The 10,545-nt window shown below is 47.8% G+C and overlaps 1 pseudogene; it reads left to right on the top strand.

Annotated features, from left to right (window-relative positions):
- The first annotated feature begins 6,529 nt into the window (after positions 1-6,529).
- On the top strand, positions 6,530-9,330 carry LOC119325984 (annotated as a pseudogene).
- Positions 9,331-10,545: the final 1,215 nt, after the last annotated feature.

The raw sequence follows: 10,545 nt of genomic DNA, 5'->3' as shown, positions 1-10,545 counted from the left end.
AGCTCCTGAGCTGCTGACGCGTGGATGTCATTTGGTCCCGGTTGGTGTTACCAATCGGGACTAAAGGCCATCCTGCCTGGGCTCACCGCAGCGGCTACGAGGAGCACCATCTGTCCCGGTTCGTAAGCGAACCGGGACTAAAGGTGTTGGGCTTTATTCCCGACCCTTTAGTCCTGGTTCCAGAACCGGGGCTAATGGGCCTCTAGAACCGGGACAAATGGCCCATTTTCTACTAGTGGTAAGAGATCTTATATTGTATATATGTAGCTAGTAGCGTCGGATAGATATACGAAAACTTGTTGTTCGACCAATCTTGCGGAGAAAGAGAGGTCACTTCTCTCTGTATATGTTCATGATGATCTTGTGTACTTAATGGTTCCTTCATTTGCTTACTAGCTAGCGTGTCGAGTTCTCTCTATACGTATAGTAGCTAGCGTCGACCAAGCACGGAGATAAAGAGAGGTCACTGCTCTCTATTAGCTAGCTAATACAATATGAAACCCCTAAATTAACCCTCCAAAACCCATACCCCCCTTAAAAAACAAAAACTCTAGCTCTTGCCAGCTGCTGACGTGTGGAGGCCTTTTGGTCCCGATTGGTATTATCAACCGGGACTAAAGATCCTCCTGCCTGGGCGCCCCGCAACGGCCACGTGGAGCTTCATTTGTCCCGGTTCGTAAGTGAACCGGGACTAAAAGATGTGGGCTTTAGTCCCGACCCTTTAGTCCCGGTTCCTGAACCGGGGCTAAAGGGCCTCTGGAACCGGGCCAAATGGGTCGTTTTCTACTAGTGATGCAAGCATGTCACCTCATCGTATAATTATCAATGGGATAAAGTCTACCTCAGCATGCAATCATGCATGGAAAAAGACCCGGTACAACATTCAATCATGCATGGGCAAATATTTTCCATTCGGTTGTTCTACTTATATTGAACCAACTGTTACAACTATATACAATAAAATATATTAATAAGTCATACGTGTTTTTAATTTTGGTTCTCATGTTATCAATCCATTTTCTTTCAAAAACCATATCCCGAAACAACACGCGGGGTATCCTCTAGTTTTAATAAGAGGGGAGGGCATGAGTTTTGTGTGGGGAATTTCTTCACAACACACATTTTGACCATTCATCATAAATTATGTTATAATTATTTAGCCAATCTCTCATAATTTCTCACTAATCAAATAAGAGAAACCCCTCTATAATTCTCACACATAATATCCATTTGATAACAATAAAATATGGAGAATTAATCAACGTCTATTCTCTTTATAAATCCCTCCTCTAAACTTCCATTGTACTTTCCGTTTTTTGACCAATGTGTTGTTAGAATATTTTGATGATAGTTGAAAACTATCCTAACAATCGAAACTACACCTCATATGATGGATAAGAACACAGAGTTGACATTATTCTCGATAAATTTATGTTGGAAGATAAGTCATGTTAGCTAAGACTAATGGTTATATGATTAATTAAATATTTTGCACTTTTATTGTGTACAATGAATCCTGCTACACCGTATGATAATTTTCCTATGATCTGTGTCTGACACCGGATACTGGTTATCCATTCTATTAATTTTTATGGCTTGGATATGTATCCTAAGAACATCGGATGTGGTTCTATAATATGCATATTAATTTTGGTGTACAATCCCTTTAGACATTATTGGGGTATCTTAAAAGTTACTCTTAAAAGGGTACTTCTCATACTTTCACTATCATGTAATGATAATTGGGGACGCCTAGAAATGTACAAAGGAGGAGGCGGAGCCAGGTCCAGGGGTGCTAGATTATCCATACTCTAGCAATTCGGCAAACAAAATAGAAGACATGCATGTCTCTTTGAGCACTTGGGATGTCTAAACACTAAAGCCCTTCTAGCCCTGGCCCTAGGCGTGCTGACGCTAATAAGGTTACATGGAACACCAATGGTGACATATCGATTGGTGTCCATGTGTTTAGACAGATGAAGCCCTATCTCTCATCTTTTCAGGGGTTTAAGCTCCAATTTGCGAGTTACATGCGTATCAGTGCCTTTTTCACATGGAGGTGGTGGATTGCATATGTCTCGATGCGGTCGGTGGCACTGTGGGATAATACCGAGCAACCGTCGTTTGGCGATGGTCTGCAGGCACTAAAACCTCGCGTCGTGAGCAATACACTAGTAGAAAAGGGGGCATCAGTCCCGGTTCATAAGGGCCTTTAGTCCCGGTTCTTGAACCGGGACTAAAGGGTCGTTACTAATGCCTCTCACCTTTAGTCCCGGTTCAAACTGGAACCGGGACTAAAGGTCGCGGCCACGTGGAGCTCCACCTTACCAACCGGGACCAAAGGAAATTTTATGAATTTTTTTTTAAAAAAAAAATTGAATTTTTTTGATTTTTTTATTTTCAAATTTCTGAATTATTTTAACCTCTAATCTCTAATCACCACCCCTCATCACTTCTCAATTTATCCTCTAATCTCTAATCACCCCTCATCATTCCTAATCATCTAACTTCCCGAACGGTTACCCATCCTCCCACTCCCCCAGCCTGAGCACGCTTAACTTCCGGGTTCTATTCTCCCTCATTTCCAAGTTTGACTTGTTGTTTTGCTGACAATAGTAAGATGTCAATCCTATTAACCCTCAGGAATTTTGCGTGAGCATGAAGTAACACATTTCACTGGTTTGAAACTATTGTTTTAAAAAACAATAATTATTTAGTAACACTAATATTTCTTGAATAATTAGTTTGACCATTGTTTGACCATAGTTTGACCACAGTTTGACCAGATTTGACCAAAATTCAAAATAACTGAAATAATTATTTAGTAACACTAATATTCTAGAATAATTAGTTTGACCATTGTTTGACCACAGTTTGAAATTTTTTCGATTTTTTTCCACTCTAGATCTTAAAAGCCCCGTAACTTTTTTCTGTTAGGTTTTTGAGGATTCTAAAAATGTTTAACCGGGTTCCCCCAGTTAAATTTGGATGTAACTTTTCGAGTAGATGATTTTTCATATAAAACACTTTTTCATCCGAGTCAGTATGCAAAAGTTATGCCCATTTTACTAAATTCTAGAGAGATTTTGCAAATAAAGTCGAAATCCATATTTGTAAATTTTCCCAACAACTAGACCACATATCACATGGGAAACTTATTTTCTTTATTTTTTTGACATTTTCATCATTTTATTTTATTTTTTTAAAACTGAAAAGGCGATCCGGGGGGGGGGGGTGGAGTTTGAAAATAGGACCTTTAGTACCGGTTCGTGCCATGAACCGGTACTAATACCTCAAACCCCATTAGTACCGGTTGGTGGCACGAACCGGGACTAAAGGTCTAACCCTTTAGTCCCGGTTGGTGCCACGAACCGGGACTAATGGGCATCGCACCCTTTAGTCTCGGTTCATGGCACCAACCGGGACTAAAAGGTCCAGACGAACCGGGACTAATGGGCATCGCACCCTTTAGTCTCGGTTCATGGCACCAACCGGGACTAAAAGGTCCAGACGAACCGGGACAAATGGCCCACGTGGCCCCTGGGCGCACGAACCGGAACTAATGCCCCCATTAGTCCCGGTTCTAGACTGAACCGGGACTAATGGGCTAACCCGGGGTGAACCAAAGCCCTCTTTTCTACTAGCGATACCTCGCGACATGGGATGATCATTGAAAAAGGCAAGAGAACATGTAACGAAAAAAATGTGGAACTGACTACCAAAACAAACCCCGTCGGAACAACGAATATTCATTCCACCTACTGATTAAATATCCATCCAATGTGGTTGTTCTGATCATCATAGTGTGATGATCATACTGTAGCTTAGTTCCCGGTTCCCTTCCAAGCCTAGCTAGCTAGCTCCAACATACATGGAGAGATCAAAAGGCCATGCCAATAACGACCGATGAGCTAACTACGTTAATAAGATGCATGCATATCACGCATGATGCATCACTCATTTTTTTTAAAGACCTAGTTGCTCTCTGCTTGTTTCCCCATACAACTCCATTGTTAGTTTACAATTTATAGAACCTCACTCTTGCCCGTGTTCTATTAATGCACGACACTAGCAGACAAACTATTACAAAGATTTGGTACTTGGATGTATATCGTGTTTGGTCGAGACAACGAATGAGAGAATGGAATTTAAGAGAGACTGGAAGATATAAAGCAAATATGGAATAGAAAAATGAAGATGAGTTTTTATATCTTCACTTTGTATAGTGAAATATTTGTAGGGTGCCACAAAAAGTATATGTTTGGAAACTTCTTTCAATGACAATCAAATGATGTATTGTTAGTGGCATATAAGACACATCTCACTAGACAACTTGACGACTTCAAAATTTGTGCCACCTTATAGGTTAGATAGAGCTGGTCTGATGTGGCTCATGAATGAAGTTTACAGAGGTCTCATGAATGCAACACCTGGACGCCTGGTCTCTTCCTGAATGCAGCGATTGCGAATATGGGAGTAGTTGCGTCGTTGAGGCCCTCTTGAGGTACATCCCACACTAATATGTTATTCAACACACAAACACAAAAACAAAAACAAAACATAGCACATGTCATTTGCTCTATGGGGCATCATGGCAATCTGAATTTCCACCACTTACATTTGGGCAATCTATACATCTGGACAAAATTTATCATATATGAAATGAGCCTCACAAGTTGGGCCTCCATGTTAGGTATACATGGTTTTTTGGGTAAAACTGTAAAATTGTTCTTAAGAGCAACTACAACGCGGCGACCCAAATGGGAGTGTGTTTCGTTCGCTTTTCGTCCGTTTGGATCGGCCATGCGGACGGGTGCGTCCGCCTTTCGATTTCAGTCGCCAGGTGCGCCCAATGGGAGGCATACCCATATTTGCCCACGTCCAAAAAAATGTATAGATAAAACACGTGGGCAAAATAAACATAATTAAACATAAATGGCCGGTCAACCGCCGGTCAAAGTACACTTAAACATTAGTTAAACAATAAAAAAAATCCTACCACTCGCTGTCCTAGGCGTCTGCCTTGCCCTTACCCTTACCGTCGTTGTCACCGCCGATGAGGTCAATAAAGAAGGGAGGCGGCCTAGCCCACCCGAACGCGGCTTGAAAGGCCGCCAAGGCAGCCACCACCAGCGGCATTGCGGCGAGGCGGGCACGCTCCTCCTCCTCCTCCTCCTCCTCAAGGCGCAGTGCCTCCTCGTCGCAGCGCAACTCCTGCACCCGGTGCATCTGCCGCTCGCCAATGCGCCTTCCAGCACTCAATGTGGGTCGTCTCCTCCTACGGTGTCATAGCGTAGTGGACGGATGGCGCGCTCACCCACTCACGGTACTTGCCGGTCCATGTGTAGGACTCCTCGGCCAAGGGGGCGCCGACGGCGACTGCTTCCGTGTGGGCGTTGGCTCCGGCTCGGGCTCGGCCTTGGGCTCGACGAAGGGCGGGGTGGCGGTGGCGGAACGAACAGTAGAGCATGGATGGAGTTCCCCGCCGCCGAAAAGGCAAGGGCTTGGTCCAACCCATGCCAATGGGCCTCCTCCTCGAGCTGGCTCGCCTCCAGCGCGTGCTCCAGGGCCTCCTCAAGGTGGCTTGGTATACCGCCTCCGCCTCATCCTCCTCTGGCAAAACCTCTGGGGCGGTGGGGGAATATCGTGGACGCCTCGGCGACGCTCCTCGTCATGCTCTAGCGCAAACCAGTGCCCCTAGTTGGGGGAGTTTGGCGCGTAGGCACGCATCGCGCATTGCTACGGCGTACGGACCTCGCGACGCCAGCGAACCTCCTCTGTGTGTGCCCGCGCTGAGCGCCATACCGCCGGAATGGGGATCTGGTGCTGGTCAGATGCCAGCCGTGCGGTAGGTTGACATCCGGATACTGTAGGGGCCGGCGGTACTGCCAGTGCCACCGCGCCTGGTGGACTGGTATGTACAACCGCTCTAGCTCCCGTGGTGGCAACCCGCGTTTAGCCGGCGTAGGAGGAAGCGCGCGGGAAGGGCTCGCGCCGGAGCTGAACCTCCCCTTCCCCTTCCCGCTGAAGAAGCCCATGGTTGATGGCTGGCTGGCTAGGGTTTCGTGGTGGCTGGCTAGTGTTTTCTGGTCGACGACGAGGGAGCAAGCTAGACCAGATATGGACGGGGAGATGAAAGTGGATGAGGCCGGCGCCACCGCACACTTCCATTAAAAAGGACGGGCACGCGGCCCTTCCATACAGTGCCAGGCCGACTCGAGATAGGGACTCCCATTAAATACGACCGCGGGTGGTTGTTGAGCGGTCGGCATGTGGGGCCCCGGCGAACACCGACGGGACGCACGGCGTGTCCGTCCATGAGTCGGCGCGCACACGAAGCGGACTCATTTTGAGTTTGGGTCGACGCGTTGTGCTGGTGTTTTATCCGCGACGATCCAAATGCACGTGGACGAACAAAATGGGTCGCGCCGTTGAAGTTGCTCGAAGGGTAAATCTGTAAACCCGTTTGCGTAGTACAGGTGTAGAGATGCCAAATGGTGTGAAGACGCCCTTTGCTGTTTCACACAACTGCTGTGCTGCAAACCACGGACCCGTCTCCGCGCCGGGACAGCAGCCAGCGGCGAGGGCCGTCCTCGCCGGCGCCGGTGTGGAAGCGCACGACGGAGGGCCGTCTCGTCTCGTCGTCCCCAGCGTCAGGGCCGCGACTGGCGGAGATCTCGTCCTCGCCCCCCTCCTCAGCGCCGTCGCCGCATCGACCATCTCGCCGGCGGCCAGATCTCCTGTAAGTCGCAGCGTACCTCCTACAGAAGCTGTAGCTCGATGGTGAACATCCTTGCGGCGAGCCATGGAGCAAGCCCGTCCTCCTAATTCTGCTTTCGATATTTCCTACCCCAGGTTATCGCCTAGGCTGCGCCCGTCCCCGTAGGTTGGTGGTGAGCGGCGGCGAGGGATTCTTCAGGCCAGGTGAAGCTATGAGCCGCCGCTTTCCCCCTGGAGCTATGAGCAGACGCATCTTGGAGCGGAAAATTCAAGACCGGTACCGTGCCGGACACATTGGCACTGACGACGCACTCAACCTGTTCGACGAATTGATCCAGGTTGCTGGGCCTTCCTCGGTCCGCGCCATCAACTGCCTCCTCACCGTTGTCGGCCGTGATTGCCCCGCGCTTGGCGTCTCCCTCTTCAACCGTGTTGCAAGAGCCAAGGTGCCTCCACACAATATCACCTATGGCATTCTAGTCGACTGCTGCTGCCGTGCTGGCCGCTTGGACCTTGGACACGCTGCCATGGGACACGTCATCAAGTTGGGATTTACAGCAGAAGCTATTGTCAATTTCAGCCACCTACTCAAGGCCATCTGTGCAGAGAAGAAGACCAGTTATGCAATGGACATTGTACTCCGGATAATGCCTGAGTTTAACTGTGTTCCGAACATTTTCTCCTATAACATTCTTTTCAAGGGTCTCTGCAATGAGAGGAGAAGCCAAGAGGCTCTTGAGCTGATTAACATTATGGTTGAGGATGGACGAGGTTGCTGCCGACCTGATGTGGTGACCTATAACACTGTAATCGATGGCTTGTTGAAAGAGGGTGAGGTAGGCAAGGCTTACAGCCTATTTTGTGAAATGCCACAGAGGGGAATTTCGCCGGATGATGTGACCTGGAACTCAATCATCTCTGGCATGTGCAAGGTTCATGCGATGGACAAGGCTGAGGATGTTCTTGAACAGATGCTTGATAGAGGAATTCTGCCAGATGTTACCACATATAATAGTCTGATACATGGATATTATTCACTAGGACAGTGCGAAGAGGTGGACCGGATTTCAAGGAAATGTCTAGAAATGGTGTTCAACCAGATATTGTAACTTACAGTATACAGATGGATTATCTTTGCAAGAGCGGAAGATGCACAGAAGCTAGGAAGATTTTTGATTCTATGATCAGTTTGGGCCAAAAACCGACCGTTACTACCTACAACATTCTGCTTCATGGGTATGCTATGGAAAGATCTTTTTATGATATGAATTGTCTCATTGAGTTGATGGATGATAATGGTATTTCACCAGATCATTATGGCTACAACATACTCATATCTGCTTATGCTAAAGAAGAAACGGTTGGTGAGGTAATGCATATATTTACAAAAATGCGGCAGCAAGGATTGAACCCTAATGTTGTGAACTATGGAGCGGTAATAAATTTGCTTTCTAGTATTGGCCGAATGGATGATGCTATGTCCCAATTCAATCAAATGATAACTGAAGGGTTAGCTCCTGATATCATAGTTTTCACCCCCCTTATTAGTGGTTTCTGTTCTTGTGGCAAATGGGAGAAGGTTCATGAACTATTTTCTGAGATGTTGGATCGCGGCATCTATCCTAATACCGTGTTCTTCACCACAGTTATGGACCGCCTTTGCAAAAATGGAAGGGCTATGGAAGCCCGAGATATCTTTGATCTGATGGTACACATGGGTGTAAAGCCTGACGTGCGTAGTTATGCCACACTGATGCATGGATACTTTTTAGTTGGTAAGATGGATGAAGTGAGGAAGTTACTTGACAATATGTGCTCAATTGGCATGGAACCAGATGTTGTCACCTATAGCATACTGATTGATGGTTACTCTAAGCATGGAAGGATAGATGATGCATTTGTTGTTTTCAAGGAATTGTTGGAAGGGAAGGTTAAGCCTTGTGTTATCACTTTTAATATTATGATTGGTGCATTGCTTAAATGTGGCGGGAAGGCAGAAGCCAAAGATTTGTTTGACGGTATCTGGGCCAACGGATTAGTGCCCGACGTTATTACATATAGCTTAATGATACAAAAACTTATTGAAGAAGGTTCTCTACAAGAGTCTGATGATCTCTTCCTTTCTATGGAGAAGAATGGGTGTGCTGCTGACTCACGTATGCTAAATGCTATAGTTAGAAGGTTACTTCAGAGAGGGGAGATGCCAAGGGCTGGGACTTATCTGTCTAAAATTGACGAGGGGAGCTTCACCCTTGAAGCTTCCACAGCTGGCTTATTGACTGCGCTTGCTTCAGGGGGGAAATGTCAGGAATATAAGGGGTTACTGCCTGAAAAATATCACTCTTTTCTGGAACAGGGCACTGGTTGAAACCATTTCTAGAGATTTTGCCTACATATTCTGGACTGCTAATCGAGGGCTGAACTTCTCTTTTTAGTTACCTCTTCCAACCTTTTCTGTGAGGTCACTTCTCTTACTAGTAATTATGGGAGAAACTTTGACTAGTAGAAAAGTTTGCCTGGCTTCGCAGATGAATGACTATCTGTGTTTCATTTATATGCCTGACTACTATTTCCTCAATAGAGTTGCACATTTGTCCCAGCTTGATTTGACGTAATAAGTTATCCTCGATGATTTTTGCTTTACTTTTTGTGCTGTACTGACGGACTTATCTGTGTTTCATTTATATGCCTGACCACTATTTCTTCAATAGAGTTGCACATTTGTCCCCGCTTTACATTTTCTGCTGTACTGAGAGACATAGACTAGAATTTCATGGTACTGAAATTCAAGGTTGTCGATGCAGCGGAAGTTTGGTCCATGTTTGGTGCATGAATGTTGAAATATTGTGTTTTCTTTTACACTGCTGAATTTTGTATGGCCTAAACTGAGTTGTTGCAGGGCCAAGGAGCTACCTTATGTCCTAAGGAGGGAAGCACAGTCTGACAGTTTAATTAGCTCGTACTTCATTGGAACTACTTAGCAATTGGAATAGTCTGACAGTTTAATTAGCTCGTACTAGCATATAGGGATGGCCAAATTTTGGTCTTAATTTGTCCATTTGAAAGCAAGTCCTTCATATGAAAGCTAGGTGGAGAGGTCCGGTTTGTCTCCCGCGCTAGCAGTCGCGACCTAGGAGCCCCGTCCGCCGTGCGCCACTCTGGCGCCGGCGTCCTCCCTCTCCAGCCGTCGGCAGCTCCGGCGACGCCGTCTACCCCCCCTCTCCCCCCGCTCTCCGTCGCTCTGGTCCCATGGCCACGAGTCCGAACTCCGTGGCCGGCCCCTCCCGCCGTGCTGGTGACCGGCCTGTGGTCTATGGGCTGGGGATCTCATCCTGCTCAAAGTCGTCTGATGCGGCGGGTGGCGTGGAGGTCTCGTCTGGCGCGCGCCGGTCGGGGTGTGACCTCGCTGGTGTGGCAGCCCCCGCGGGCGGTGCGCAGGCCGAGGGCTATCGCCGCCTTGGCCAGGCTTGGGCTCGGGCTCCCCCCTCCAAGAAGATGCTCTGGAGGCGCCGCCATGATCGCGAGCCACGGGATTCGAGAGCGCGCCTGTCTTCCCACCCGACTCTCTCCCAGCGTGGCGTGAGGTTTCCCCGGACATGGAGGGACTCTGCTTCAGGTGCCTCAGAGAGGGTCACTTCCAGCGTGACTGCACAAACGACATCGTCTGCATCAGATGCGGCCTGGAGGGCCATGGTTCCAGGGGCTGCAAGAGGCCTCGCAGCCCGTCCTCGGAGGTGGAGCTCCGGCGGCTTGCCATCACCATGGTGGCCCGCAGGCCGGCGGGTGGCCCGCAGGCTGGCGGGTGGTGAGCGTCGCGAGTGAAGC

Source organism: Triticum dicoccoides, chromosome 6B, assembly GCF_002162155.2.
Source record: "Triticum dicoccoides isolate Atlit2015 ecotype Zavitan chromosome 6B, WEW_v2.0, whole genome shotgun sequence".
Taxonomy (NCBI): Eukaryota; Viridiplantae; Streptophyta; class Magnoliopsida; order Poales; family Poaceae; genus Triticum; species Triticum dicoccoides.
This window is presented reverse-complemented; position numbering and strand designations above follow the sequence as displayed.